Raw genomic sequence first — 15,024 nt, 5'->3', positions numbered from 1 at the left:
AATTTGTTGTTGGTGGTAAACATTTCTATCTGAACTCGCTGTCACTCTGCTATGACAGGATGAGCTGGGACCTCCTGATAGATTGAAACACACAACTGGTAATCTCTAGATTATGTTGTAAAAACATCGGTATAATGTTATTCACACCGCGCTGTCACCAACTGAACGAAGCGGCTGTGTTTTCATTCTCACAGTGGGGGGAGCTGAGCATTTACCGAAACACTGGGCACACCACCTCCCTGACACAGTGTTCACAAATCAAACTGACAGCAAAGCCTCACGTGTGATCGAAAGTTTCCGCAACGAACATTTGGCTCAACAGATATCGGGAGAGAACGTAATCATTCCTGGATTTGAAATGTAAGAAGCAGACTTTTAGTGAGCCTGACGCGATTTGAGCACGCAACCGATTGATCTGGAGTCAGACGCGCTACAGTTGCGCCACAAGCTGACGGGGAACTAGCGCCTTCTTTTCATGCTTAAGGGAAGTGATCGCACTACAAGGATTTTACGTTATGAGTAACAACGGAGATCAACAGTTCATGTCTGTTCTGTTTCTTCCCCCTCTCTTTCTGCAGAGGGTGGCATCAGACTGTCCCCGGTGTCTCCACAATGAATGTCCCAGGCATTATTAAGGAAAAGTAAAAGTGATAGACGACAATTGTAATTCTAGGTGGGGCAGGCTGAATTATGAATTCACTAATAGCCTCCCCTAAGCGATGGCGCAGCATCCGACATCGCCTGTCTCTGTGGCGCAATTGGTCCGCGCGTTCGGCTATTAACCGAAAGGTTGGTGGTTCGAGCCCACCCAGGGACGCTTAGTTCGCTGCTCACCCTTCGCTTCGCGGCTGTGTGAACTGTAATGGGATAAGGCGAATGATATTCAAACGGAAACCTCCTCCCCAAAGGGGTTTCTGAGTTGTATTATTGTCTAACGTTAGGGACTGCGGATGCTGAGAACCCGAGACAAAAAACGAGAAACTCGGCAGGTTTGACAGCACCTGTCGGAGAAAACGGAATTCTGAAATGCTGCGTCTGATTCTCTTTCCATAGATGTTGCCTGACCTTCTCCGTTCCTCCTGCAATTTCTAGATTTGGTTTTAACTGAAAGTTCATTACATCTTTTGCGATGAAACACCTAGACTCGCAGTGTCCAGATATTTAACCCTTTCGAATCACTGAAGTGAATAGATTCAAACAAACTCTGCGATGATTCACTCTTTCTCAGCTCCGCAGGCAGACAGACCTGGGAAGTGAAGCTGTCAGTGTGGTTCTGTATTCGTGGGCTGAGTGGTTTATGCGATGGACTTGAAACCCATTGCGGTTTCCCCACGCAGGTGTGACCCCTGCCGACTACAAAATGAGAAATGTCGTCGACAAGAAACGGAGCTTGCTCCCCGGCTTCTTCTTTAAGATTCAAGTCAGTGGAGGGGGAAAAATATTTCACTCACATTGGGACTGGTGGGAATCTGCAACCCACTGCCTGTTCGGGTGGAACAAGCAGATATCCGCAGAGCTTCTTTTGATACAAGTGTCTGCAAATGAGACGAGAACAGTGAGGGACATGAAATCGTGATCGAAATGAAGCAGGCACCTGAGGACAAGGGTGTTTCCTTTGCCAGTGAAAGATACTGCTTCACAAAGTTGGGACTGTGGAAGGGAATGAGTGACGCTGATTATCTTTGGTTGTTGACCTTGTGAATGTTCCCATTGCTGCGCATGTCCGTGTTAGTCAGTTACCAGAGGACAGGAATTCTGCAGCATGGTGGCGTTAGATACGCACAGGGCCAGGGGCGCAATGTCTCCACCTACCTGTTTGAAATGCAGCTCACAGCTTCTTCACACACCCCAATTAATCTTTCTCATTGTCCTGAAGCCGGCATACGGTTTGAATTCCCGATCTTCGGGAATGAGAATCTTTTCACTGTCTCGCGTCAATAAATGTCCCTCAGAACATCGGAGTCAAGTCACAGCGGAAGCTGAAATAGCCTCACACGCTGCTCACGGGCACATTTTACTTTCCCCAACTCAACGCCTCAACCACTGTGGCTCCTGGGAGTGGAAAGGAAACAGTCCCCAAAACCAGTCTTAGTTTTGTGAATCTTCAGAAAATAAGCAAACCTTCATCCCTTCGGATTTTCTATCCTGGGCTGACAGGGATGGGTTTTGTCACTCTTTTGTCGGATATTGCAAGTGGATGTTTTGCAGAAAAGCACCACAATGCAATCTGATTAATCAGGACCTGGATGTTTTCGGTCTTTGGATGTAAGTGTTGTGCTCCAGAACTTTGTTGTTCACAGTTTATAATACTTTTCTTCCCAGTCCCCTGTACCACTTGTCGAAAATGCTTAATTTGCGTCTTGTAATCCTTTCACTGTCTGCTAATGAGGATAGCGTTTCCGTATTTTACCTAAATTATCTTGACCTTGCATACCTCAAGCCTCAAGCTAATTTCACGAGAAACCTTCTCCAGTTCAAAAGCCAACTGTCAATAATGGCTCTGTTTCTTGTCACGTGTCCAATTTCAGATCGATATTGTTGATGTCCCTTTTATTCCATCAGATCCAGGTTTCACTCACAGGGCTAGAACAGAACTGTCACCAAATACATTTACCAATCTACCTTCATCCTTTCGATTGTATTAGCATCATGAACACTTCTCATCGAAATAACTCGAGAGACTTTCATCACCATTTTCTGTGAACAGTTCTACATTAGCTTTGCTGACTTAACACCAATTTTCTTGAAGTGGCTCCTTAGTTTCGAACCTGATTATTCATCTCTCTGCGCACGGAAATGGATCCTTCCCACCCGCTCTGTCCCTCATCAATGTGTGTAGTTCAAATCGATCTCCCATCAGCCTCCTCTGTCCTGATCAAATCCAGGGGAACAGGATACGTTGGGTCTATGGCGCGGACAGGACAAGTCCAGTACTCACCTTTCCTGTTAGAGCAATTCCATGAGAAATTTTAGATCATAACTTTGGGCGTGTAGTTGTGGCCGAATACTTAAGGTGCTGGCGTAGAGATCCTTTGGGGCTCCCCCACCCAGGGTGGTAACCTGCTGGCTATGCTTTCTTCGCCGGCGATTTTAAATGACTTCCTGTTGGTTGCATTATCGCTCAAACTTCACAAAACCCGTCTCAATAAAGTCCCGTTTTCTCGTGTCTGGGAATTGATTGCCATGCAGGAAATTCGAGTTCGGAACAAACAGCGTACCAGACTCAAAACGTCAGCTCTGTTTACCTTTCCACAGATGATGCACGACCTGTCGGCTTTCTGCAGTATTCTCTGCGTTTATTAGGCGCAAGTGCTGCTTTTCATTCAAGAACTTCAATTCCTGTCCTCTGGTAACTGACTCTGGTCAGTGGCAATTGGTTCTTCTGATCATTAATCTGCCCATTCCCACCGCTTCTTCTCCCATCATTACCAACAGCCCCAGGAAATCTCCAGTTAACCTTCTTTGCTCCAAAGCGAACATTCCCAACCTTGGGAATGTCTCCCCACAATGGAAATTCTTCATCCCTGTAAATTAGGCATGGCGTACACTTGGGAAGAGATTTTGGCAAAATATTGTCAGTTAGGAAATGGAAAAATGTTCATGAAACAAAACAGAAATCCCAGTCTCCAGCTTTGTGAACCTTTAGAAACTCTTTGGGAAGCGGATTTAGATGAGAATGAAAGATGAACCGTCCGACTGAGCAGAGACAGTCCAGACACCGTCCCCTTGTTGAAGAGGCCGGGAGATTGACTCTGATGTTCTCGGGACATGAACTGATCTGAGACATTGAAATAATTGTCGTTCGTGCACATCGGGAATTCAAACCCCTTCTCGCCTCCGAGCCAATGAGGGAACTCGGGAACAGGCAAAACACTGAAAGGCTCGAAGGGCGACGGTCCCGGAGTCAGAAAACTAGTTCCTCGTGACATGGATGTGTCTGCAGAGGGTGGGATCAGACTGTCCCCGGTGTCTCCACAATGAATGTCCCAGGCATTATTCAGGAAAAGTAAAAGTGATCGACGACAATTGTAATTCTAGGCGGGGTGGCTGAATTATGAATTTACTAATAGCCTCCCCTAAGCGATGGCGCTGCCCCAAACAGTGCTTGTCTCTGTGGCGCAATTGGTCCGCGCGTTCGGCTATTAATTGAAAGGTTGGTGGTTCGAGCCCACCCAGGGCCGTTTAGTTCGCTGCTCCACCTTTTCTTCGCGGCTGTGTGCGGTTTAATGGGGTCAGGGAAATGATATCCAAACGGAACCCTTCTCCACAAAGGAGCTGCTGAATTGTATTATTGTCTAACGTAAAGGACTGCGGATGCTGAAAACCCGAGCCAAAAAAGAGAAGCTCGGCAGGTTTGACAGCACCTGTCGGAGAAAACGGAATTCTGAAATCCTGTGTCTGATTCTCTTTCCATAGATGTTGCCTGACCTTCTCCGTTCCTCCAGAAATTTCTTGATTTGTTTTTAACTGAAAGTTCATTTCATCTTTTGCGATGAAACACCTAGACTCGCCATGTGCAGATATTTTACCCTTTCGAATCACTGAAGTCAATGTACAACTCTTTCATGCAGAGCATGTTGCGGGCATGGAATTAGCTGCTTGAGGAAGTCGTGGAGGCTAGTATAATTACGACACTTAAAAGGCATCTGGACGGGTTCATGAATAGGAAGGGTATAGCGGGATATGGGCCAAGTGCTACCAAATGGGACTAGACTGTTTAGGATAACTGGTCAACATGGATGAGTTGGACTGAAGGGTCTCTTTCCATGCTGTAATTCGTGTGACACTGTGGAATTCTCTGCCCAAGGGAGCAGATGAGGCAGCTTCATTAATTATATTCAAGACACAGTTGGATAGGATATTGCATGGAGGGGAATTAAGGGCAGATGGAATGATACAGGTAGGAGGAGCCCAGATGATGGATAGATCAGCCTTCATCTGAATGAATGGTGGAGCAGGCTCGACACGCCAAATAGCCGACTCCTGCTTCTATTACTATGAACCGATAACTCTGCATTTCCCATGGCTAACCTATCTAACCTGCACATCCCTGGACATTAAGGGCAATCCAAATCAAGGCAGGTGAGCAATGAAGTAATGTGAAAAGTGAATGTCAGAGAACAAAGGGACAAGGGGAATAAATGTACTACCAATCAAAGCTGGATTGAAAAGATCACAAAAATTGAAACTAAAGACTGTGTCTGAATATTTGCTGCACTGTAAGAAAAGTGAACGAATTGACTGAAGAAAATAAGTGTGTACAGAGGGTCAGTACAGAGCCGTGGTTTTAGGATGACAAGGATTAGACCCTGAATATTGAGGGTACGTGACATTCAAATCAAATCAAACCTTTGGTAAAGGTAGAGGGTTGGCAATGCAAATCAAAGCACTGATAACATGGTAGTCTGATGTCAGTTTGGATTCCAGGTCCTGATTTATCTGTCCTCTGTTGGTCTCCCGTTCCCACAGAGCTAGGTGTTGTCTGTTCTCAGTTCTGCTGGATTTCTATTGAAGCTTTGACACCCCCCGCCAACTATCCCACCCGCCCAACCGCATCCCCACCCCCCCACCATCACCCCGCCCCGGCCTTTTACACCTTCCCGAACACGGTGGGCGGTATGGTGGCACAGTGGTTAGCACTGCTGCCTCACAGCGCCAGAGACCCGTGTTCAATTCCCAACTCAGGCGACTGACTGTGTGGAGTTTGCACATTCTCCCCGTGTCTGCGTGGGTTTCCTCTGGTTTCCTCCCACAGTCACAAAGATGTGCAGGCCAGGTGAATTGGCCATGCTAAATTGCCCGTAGTGTTAGGTAAAGGGGGAAATGTAGGGGAATGGGTGGGTTGCGCTTCGGCGGATTGGTGTGGACTTGTTGGGCGGAAGGGCCTGTTTCCACACTGTAAGTAATCTAATCTAATCTAAAAAAAATTCAGTCGATCAAGGCCCAACCCATAATCTCCCAGCCTGTCAACCATCAGACAGAGAGACTCAACTTGGCTGGAAATAAAACAAGTAAAGTGAAAATGTGAAAATCATTGTCCTCAAGTTTCTCTCTGAGGTTCGCACTGCCTTCACCTGCCCAACACCCAATTCTAGATACTTGAAACTCTTGCACAATTAAATAATGAGAAGTTCAAATCCATTGTGTCCAAATCACGCTGCAAACACCACTCTCCAGCACCACTTCCATCTATCCTCATGCCAAATGTGTGAGGCTGAAGTAGCCGCTTGAAAGCTTGGTAAATGCTTTACCTCTCAGATGAGCTACCAGCTGCATGCCCACACTTTCATTGGGGCCACCTCTTGAAATCTCAGGAATAATTTCTGACCCTACCTCACCTCATTTTATCTGCTTCTGAAAATTACACTATGCCTTTGTCACCTCTTGATTTTGATTCTTCTGTCACACACCTGAAGGCCTGAAACATTCTACTCTCCATAAATCTGAGATCATCCAAATCGCTGAATAAGAAACAAATAATTGTGGATGCTGGAAATCTGAAACAGAAACAAAAACAAAAATTGCTGGAGAACCTCAGTAGGTCTGGTAGCAGACAGTACAGTCAACATTTCAGGTCCAGTGACCTCCTTTCGTTCCAGGTCACGGCTGCTTCTCTCCTTCCTCACACTAAGTTCGTTTAATCTATGATTGCTATGCCTGCTGATGCACACAGGTTCCTGGTGATGCAGCAGATCCATTATAAAATGTCAGTCTTTGCCCATAGTCTTGTCCCTCGCTATCTCTATCATCTTCTCTGGCTCTAAACCTCTGAACTCAGGGAGCTCAGTAAATGCCCAACATTCTCATTCAAACTGACATCGAACCCCAGGGTTTCCTGATGAAGGGCTTTTGCCCGAAACATCGATTGTCCTGCTCCTCGGATGCTGCCTGACCTGCTGAGCTTTTCCAGCACCACACTCTAGAATCCAACTCCAGGGGTCTGAAGTCTGGATCTCAGAACAGCTCAATTAGTTATAGCAAATAGATGCGAAAGACGTTCAGGTCCCATGTATGAGTAAGATTGAGGAGTGCAGCTTAACAGTCGCAGCAAACTACAAACCACCAAAATTATCACGTGAATGACACAGAGGTCAGAAAGACTCACCACATAACTCCAGTCAAACATTCAAACATTACTCGAGGAAAAGCCTGGAAATGCCCCCCGCCCGTTAAGGCTGCGCGGTGGGTCGGGCGGTGGTTCCCGCCTCAGGTAACTGTCTGTGTGGAGTTTGCACATTCTCCCCGTATCTGCGTGGGTTTCCTCCCACAATCCAAAACTGTGCCGGTTAGGTGAATTGGCCATGCTAAATTGTCCATAGCGTTAGGTGGATTAGGCAGGGGTAAATGTAGGGGAATGGGTCTGTGTGGGTTCTCTTCGGAGGGTTGGTGTTGGGCCTTATAGCCTGTTTCCACACTGTAGGTAATCTAATCTAATCTGTGAGAGGAGTTTCTCGGAACCATCACTATCAGTATTGGATCGAAATTGGCATCATTCTCCCTTCAGACTTACGGACCATCAGTGCGCATGTTCCCAACTCCAACCCATGTGCCTGTAAGCACGCATTGCGCGTGCTCGTGGGACTCCTGCATTAAGAATGGGGTGCGATAACAATTGCATGCCATGTTGGGTAAATTATATGCCATGGAAGACCGTGATTTTACATCAGACAGAGCGATTATAGATTGGTCGCTGAAAAAAAGTTCAAAATTAATAAATACGGAAATTTTCTGAAAGGTAGACAAATTCAAGGAAGGGTTTTATAGACTGGAATCTAATCAAGAGATAGGGTTTGTTAACTGACAGAATAACGCAATCAGAAGTGAGCTCCAGACGGAAATCTGATCGAGGGAATCAGGATGATTACATCCAGTATAACAGAAAACTGAGTGTGTAATTCAGGCTATAATCTAATTGAGGGGTTCGGGATAGTTTGTATATAGAATAACATACTCGGGAATGAATTACAGACTGGAACCTAATCAAGAGGATCGTTGTGATTTATATAGAGAATAACGTACGCAGTGGTAAATTGCATCCTGGAATCTCATCAAAGCACCTTGATGCCACACTGGGTCGAATGTAGCCTTGAGGTCAAGGGCTGCCAATCTCATCTCACCTCTAGGATTAAGCCTTTTTTCCCATGTTTTAAACAAGTCTAGAATGTGGTCAGTACCTGAGTGAGCCTGGTGGTCCCCAAGCTGGTCACTCAGCAGCTCACAGCTGAGAGGATGTTATTCGATATGTTACATAACATTATCAATAATCGAGAGTATACTGATAGGACGATTAATCCTGAGTTGGATGTGTACTGCTACTTGTGCACAGGCAATCTGGCAAATTTCCAGATTGTTGGGTAGATACCAATGTTGTAACTGCACTGAAGAGCTGAGAAAACTGAATGCAGTTTGTATTACACTTGGAGCAAGTGAATGATCTCTCCCTAGAGTGAACTCATTGATGTGTCGGCAGAAGTGAATTCTTTCACACACTCTCACCAGAATGAATGTGTTGATGTATCAGCGGGTTGTGGGACTATCCGAATCCCTTTGCAAACTCTGAGCAAGTAAATAATTTATCTCCAGTGTGAACTCGCTGATGTCGCAGCAAGTTTGATGTCCGTGCAAATTCCTTCCCACATACAGGGCACAAAAACAGCTTGTCCCCAGTGTGAACTCGTTGGTGCACAGTGAGGTTGACTGACTGTGTGAAATACTTTCCACAGGAGGTTCAGCTAAACGGTATCTCCTCAGTGTGATAAGCACATTTTTCTGGAAGCTGGAATACACTGTGAATCTCTTTCCACATGTAGAGCAGGCAAAAGCTTATTTCCATTGTGACTGTATCAATCAATTTCCAGCTAGACAGGTGAACTACAATCTCTTCCCATAGTCACCACGTTTACATGGTTTCATCATGGTGTTGGAGTCTTCGTGTTAATCCAGGGCAAATGATCAATGCAATGTTACGAAGTCCAGAGCATGTATTGTCAGTTTTCGATAGAGAGTGTTTTTCTCAAGTTAAAGTACAGCCACAGCTACTAGCAAAAGGTCGGGCTGTTTCAAATGTAGCAATTGGTTGTTAAATGGATACCTGCGTTCTGTATGATGTTTTGACAACAATTCAAATTTAATTAATTTCAGCTACGCCCAGGATACCAGAAGACAATGAGATTCGAATTCTATGGTTTTGATCCCTGGAAATCAATCAAATAAGAATTTAATGTGTCCTATGGGGGATATAAACCCGGCATTTTGAAAGTTAGTGGGAAGCAACTGCCGATCTAATATTTTGCTCTCAGAGAAATTGAAAACACTCTCCATCAAAGGTACCTTTTCACGTGAAACATACAGTAAAAAGAAGAGCACCCAGGAAGATCAGCAGTTAGAAAAGTGAAAACATCAATGAAGAGGAGACTGTGTGGACTTGAGATTAAGTTAAAGTAACGATTAATAAATACGTTATTAGAATAGCATATTAAGTTGTGTCGAGTTGGGGTCAGATAGTAAGTAATTTGAGAAAGGGGTGTTGGATTTGTGAATAGGTTTTGTTTAGTGTTCACTATTAATTAGAAAAATATTTTCTTTAAATAGTGCAATTTAGGAATTCTGTCACTCACATTTTAACAGATTAAGAGGCAAGATGAGCTTTTCTGGGCGGTTAGTTTAATTAACAGGGTTTGATCTCCATGACGTAACAATAACTATTATTCTTACTCACACACGGACTTATGGGTTATGATTCTTCTTTTCATATGTAAATCTTCTCCCTAAAATCCTGTGAGGGAGTTTTACAGCAGTTATTCCTGTCAGTTCATGTTGGAAATTCTGAATAGATTTCCCTGAAACATTGTGTCCTCTTGTTGACCAAAGCTGGAAATTCTTGTCTCAGGAGACAGTGGTTTTGTCTCAATGTAACTGGTCTCGTCCTAGCTCACCCTGGTTAATGTTCTGTGGGAGGTGTTCAAATCTCACCAGGCCAAATAGAGGTGTTCCGTTACGTTATTAAAAATCTGGACTGTCAGTTATTGTAAGATACCATTGGGCTCACCTTTCTCCGGTTAGACTTCCATGTGACTCCATTGTGGTTGACTCCTCACCGCCCTCCAGACAACGAGGGATGGACAATAAACACAAGCCGGCTCAGAGATGAACACATATCTCTTTTATGCTTCAGCTCTTGTGAGACTGACCGCATTTCCTGCCCAATAGAAAGTGGGTCAGCTCAGGACAACATTCTGGAATTTGCGGGACTCCAGGCCAATCAGAGTGAACAAAAGGCAGCACCAAGTTGTTTATGGAGCATGCGCAGTGCGGGTGTCTGAGCTGGTGGAGTTGAAAAGTGAGAGACAGAGCTGGAGGGAGGGATTGGATGGATTTAGGAACAACCTGCTGGGAAGTGTTTATATTCGAGTTAGTACTGAACTCTGGGAAATTCTTTTACACGGGGTGAGAGTTGAAGAATTTCCCCACAGCAATCTCAAACCAAGAGGAACGTTTTTCTCTCCTGCACTGAGAAGGAGAGGCTTCGGAGCGGCTGGTTCTTGTAGGTCAGTAAGCTGCAATTCTCTCTCTCTTCTCTCCCTCTCTGTAAAGAAACAAAACCATGTATCTCCAGGAGGACAGTGTGTGTCTGATAGCGGAGTTTATAGGTGATGATTCTTCATACACTCTGGTCTTGATCTTCTTGAAGTGAGGATCTGTCAGTTATTCCTGTGATGGAGATGGAGGAAACTGTCTGTAAGTATCCCATTGTTCTCACTATCTTTACTCTCATTGAGGGCTGAGTCTTGTGGAGGGCCAGAACACGCCCTTCCCCTGAAGGACATTTCTCAGCTAGTTGAGTTTTTCATAACAATCCAGTAATGTTTCACGGTCAGTATTTGAGTGACTTTCACACAAATTGCTGGATTGAAAGAAGTCCATGGTGACCCAATGGTTAGCACTGCTGCCTCTCAGCTCTGGGGACCTGGGTTTGATTCCAGATTCGGGTGATTGCGTGGAGTAAGTAATTTCTTCATATATCTGTGTAGTTTCCTCTCGGTGCTCCTGTTTCCTCCCAAAATTCAATGATATCTGGATTAGGTGGGTTGGCCATGCTAAATTGCCCATAATGTGCAGGCTGGATAGGTAAACCGTGGGGAATGCAGGGATATGGGGCGGATCTATGTGGGATGCTCTTCAGAGGACGGGTGTGGATTCAAACGGCCTGCTTCCACACTATAAGGTTTTTATGATTCTTAACTCCTTTTAGTATCTTAAACAGTATGATTTCTCAATCTCTAATTTTTCCTGATTTAAGTTTGTTTTACAGAGAATCACAGGGGCACATTTATCAGCGAGAATTCCAAGCAAATACCTTATCAGGATCTTAGAGTGAGTCAATTAATCAGGATTTGAAAACCATTGGATTGTCAATGTTTATCTGTGGTAAAAGTTTGCAAACATCAGTGTACCCAGTGACAAATGGACAATTCTTGCACCATTTCCACAGATTGAATAGCATCCCACCATTCACAGCAGGGAGAGATTGTATCGCCACCGTGGCTCAATCACAGCCTCAGGCGACTGTCTCTGTGGAGTTTGCACATTCTCCCGGGGTCTGCGTCAGCTCCATCTGGGTACTCCGGTTTCCTCTCCCAATTCAAAGATGGGCAGATTAGGTCAATTGGCCATATAAAATTGCCCACAGTGTTCAGGGATGTGTAGGTTAGGTGCATTAGTCAAGGGTAAATGTTCAGTAATGGGGTAGGAGAATAGCTTTGGATGTCTTTATCCCCAGAGGGTTGGTGTGGACTTGTGGACTGTAGGGATTCTATAAGTCTACGAAACCTGTCCTGTGTCTGGGTGAGGAGTCAGCTGATCATCCAATATGGAGAGACATGATCTACACCACAGAAACCATGGAAATGTGCAAACTGTGGGAGGGATACAAATGTCTCTACATGCTGAAAATTCATTGATGCAGTCACGCTGGAGATAAGTTATTCATCTACTGTTTGTGGGAAGGGATTCAATCAATCACCCGTCCTTGAGAAACAAGAATGCACTCAGTAGGGAGAGGCCATTCATCTGCCTTAAGTGTGGGAAAGATTCAGTGACACATCCTACCTGCTGACTCACCAGTGAGATCACACTGGGGAGAGGCCATTCCCCTGCTTTGAGTGTAACAAGGCATTCTCTGCTGATTAACACTGAGAGACCTTTCAAATGCTCACATTGAGAGAAAAGCTTTAAACACAAACATGAAATGCTTATACATGAGTACGTTCACACTGGGGAGAGGCCATTCCCCTCTCTGTGTGTGGGAAACGGTTTGTCCATTCAAAAAAATACCTTCTGAAACCCCAACGAAAACACACTGGTAAGAAGCTGTTACCTGCTGCTTTTCTGGAAAGGATTCATTCAGTTATCCCACCTTCTGAGTTCACACCTGACTCAGGCAGCTGTATGCTGTTGCTGCTGTTCTCAATAAAATTCTGATGGAGCTCCAACCCCCTCCAACGGCGCAGAGGGCCAGGAAACAGATGCAGTGGAACAGGGAAATGTGGCGCTTGTGATGTCACATGGGTAGGCCAGCAGAAGGCGGCATTGTGTTACTGTACTTCTCAGAGAGAGAGAGAAACTCTGACTTTGAAAGAATGCATTATAAACGTGCTGAATCAAAGTTTGTCCCATTACAGGCAGAGCTGGGCACACACCAACACGCACAGGCACAAAATCAGATTCACAGACAGATATAAAGAAACGTTCTGACACACACGTCCGGGACAATGTGTGCCACTGCAGACAGAATTTGTCATTCATACACAGACAGATACACTCACACTTCTCTCCGATGTAATCTGTGTCCTATTGCTTGCAGAGATAGTCACATCAACACAGAAAAACAGACATTAACACAGCGATGGGAGCGCAATACGGTTAGAGTGAGATGCAGAATCACTGACTTCTACAAATATGTCCAGAGATATACTCAGACAATGTTGTGTTCAGCTGTGTGAAAATCTTTGGCTCATAGTCCCAATGTGAGTGAAATACTTTTCCCACTCCACTGACGTGAATCTTAAAGAAGAAGCCGGGGAGCAAGCTCCCTTTCTTTTCGATGACATTTCTCATTTTGTAGTCGTCAGGGGTCACACCTGCGTGGGGAAACCGCAATGGGTTTCAAGTCCATCGCATTAACCACTCAGCCCACGAATACAGAACTACACTGACAGCTTCACTTCCCAGGTCTGTCTGCCTGCGGAGCTGAGAAAGAGTGAATCATCGCAGAGTTTTTTTGAATCCATTCACTTCACGGTTATTTGAAAGGGTTAAATATCTGCACACGGCGAGTCTAGGTGTTTCATCCCTAAATACGAAATGAACTTGTAGTTAAAAACACATATGGAAAATTGCAGGAGGAACTGAGAAGCTCAGGCAACATCTATGGAAAGAGAATCAGATGCAGCATTTCAGAATTCCGTTTTCTCCGACAGACGCTGTCAAACCTGTCGAGTTTCTTTTTGTCTCGGCTTCTCCGCATTCGCATTACCTTACGTCATGCATTAATTCAATTCAGAAACTCCTTTGTGGAGAAGGTTTTCGTTTGTGGAACATTTTCCTGACACCATTTAAAAGCACGCAGATTCAAAGTCAAGGGAGAACAGCGAACTAAGCGTCCCTGGGTGGGTTCGAACCAACAACCTTTCCGTTAACAGCCGAACGCGCTGACCAATTGCGCCACAGAGACAGGCGTTGCAAGAAGTTTCGCTGCACCATGATTTAGGGGTGGCTGTTAGTGAATACATAATTCAGCCACCCCGCCTAGAATTATAATTGTCGTCTATCACTTTTACTTTTCCTTAATAAAGCATGGGACATTCATTGTGGAGACACCGGTGACAGTCTGATCCCACCCTCTGCAGACACATCCATGTCACGAGGAACTAGCTTTCTTACTCCGGGACCGTCGCCTTCGAGCCTTTCAGTGTTTTGCCTGTTCCCGAGTTCCCTCATTGGCTCCGAGGCGAGAGGGTGTTTGAATTCCCGATGTGCACGAACGACAATTCTTTCAATGTCTCAGATCAGTTCATGTCCCGAGAACATCAGAGTCAATCTCCCAGTCTCTTCATCAAGAGGACGGTGTCTGGACTGTCTCTGCTCAGTCGGACGGTTCATCTTTCATTCTCATCTAAATCCGCTTCCCAAAGAGTTTCTAAAGGTTCACAAAGCTGGAGACTGGGATTTCTGTTTTGTTTCATGAACATTTTTCCATTTCCTAACTGACAATATTTTGCCAAAATCTCATCCCAAGTGTACGCCATGCTTCATTTCCAGGGATGAGGAATTTCCATTGTGGGGAGACATTTCCAAGGTTGGGAATGTTCGCTTTGGAGCAAAGAAGGTTAACTGGAGATTTCCTGGGGCTGTTGGTAATGATGGGAGAAGACGCGGTGGGAATGGGCAGATTAATAATCAGAAGAACCAATTGCCACTGACCAGAGTCAGTTACCAGAGGACAGGAATTGAAGTTCTTGAATGAAAAGCAGCACTTGTGCCTAATAAACACAGAGAATACTGCAGAAAGCCAACAGGTCGTGCATCATCTGTGGAAAGGTAAACAGAGCTGACGTTTTGAGTCTGGTACGTTGTTTGTTCCGAACTCGAGTTTCCTGCATGGAAATCAATTCCCAGACATGAGAAAATGGGACTTTATTGAGACGGGTTTTGTGAAGTTTGAGCGATAATGCAACCAACAGGAAGTCATTTAAAATCGCCAGCGAAGAAAGCATAGCCATCAGGTTACCACCCTGGGCGGGGGAGCCCCAAAGGATCTCTACGCCAGCACCCTAAGTATTCGGCCACAACTAGGGCGTGTAGAATGGCACAGCCCAATGTTCCCGATTGGAACCCGGGCGGCACGGTGGCACAGTGGTTAGCACTGCTGCCTCACAGCGCCTGTAGACCCGGGTCAATTCCCGACTCAGGCGACTGTGTGGAGTTTGCACGTTCTCCCCGTGTCTGCGTGGGTTTCCTCCGGGT

At 45.3% G+C, this 15,024-nt stretch overlaps 3 non-coding genes across 3 annotated transcripts; 2 read left to right on the top strand and 1 right to left on the bottom strand.

The window, feature by feature from the left end:
- The first annotated feature begins 743 nt into the window (after positions 1 to 743).
- Positions 744 to 817, top strand: trnan-auu (transfer RNA asparagine (anticodon AUU)). The gene has a single exon. It is a non-coding gene; the product is annotated as a tRNA-Asn (tRNA).
- A 3,290-nt stretch (positions 818 to 4,107) lies between these two features.
- trnan-auu (transfer RNA asparagine (anticodon AUU)) lies at positions 4,108 to 4,181 on the top strand. Its single transcript has one exon. It is a non-coding gene; the product is annotated as a tRNA-Asn (tRNA).
- A 9,477-nt stretch (positions 4,182 to 13,658) lies between these two features.
- Positions 13,659 to 13,732, bottom strand: trnan-guu (transfer RNA asparagine (anticodon GUU)). Its single transcript has one exon. It is a non-coding gene; the product is annotated as a tRNA-Asn (tRNA).
- Between the last annotated feature and the right edge of the window lie 1,292 nt (positions 13,733 to 15,024).

This window comes from Hemiscyllium ocellatum (assembly GCF_020745735.1).
Source record: "Hemiscyllium ocellatum isolate sHemOce1 chromosome 27 unlocalized genomic scaffold, sHemOce1.pat.X.cur. SUPER_27_unloc_5, whole genome shotgun sequence".
Classification (NCBI taxonomy): Eukaryota; Metazoa; Chordata; class Chondrichthyes; order Orectolobiformes; family Hemiscylliidae; genus Hemiscyllium; species Hemiscyllium ocellatum.
The sequence above is the reverse complement of the archived record's forward strand: the minus strand, read 5'-3'. Positions and strand labels throughout refer to the sequence as shown.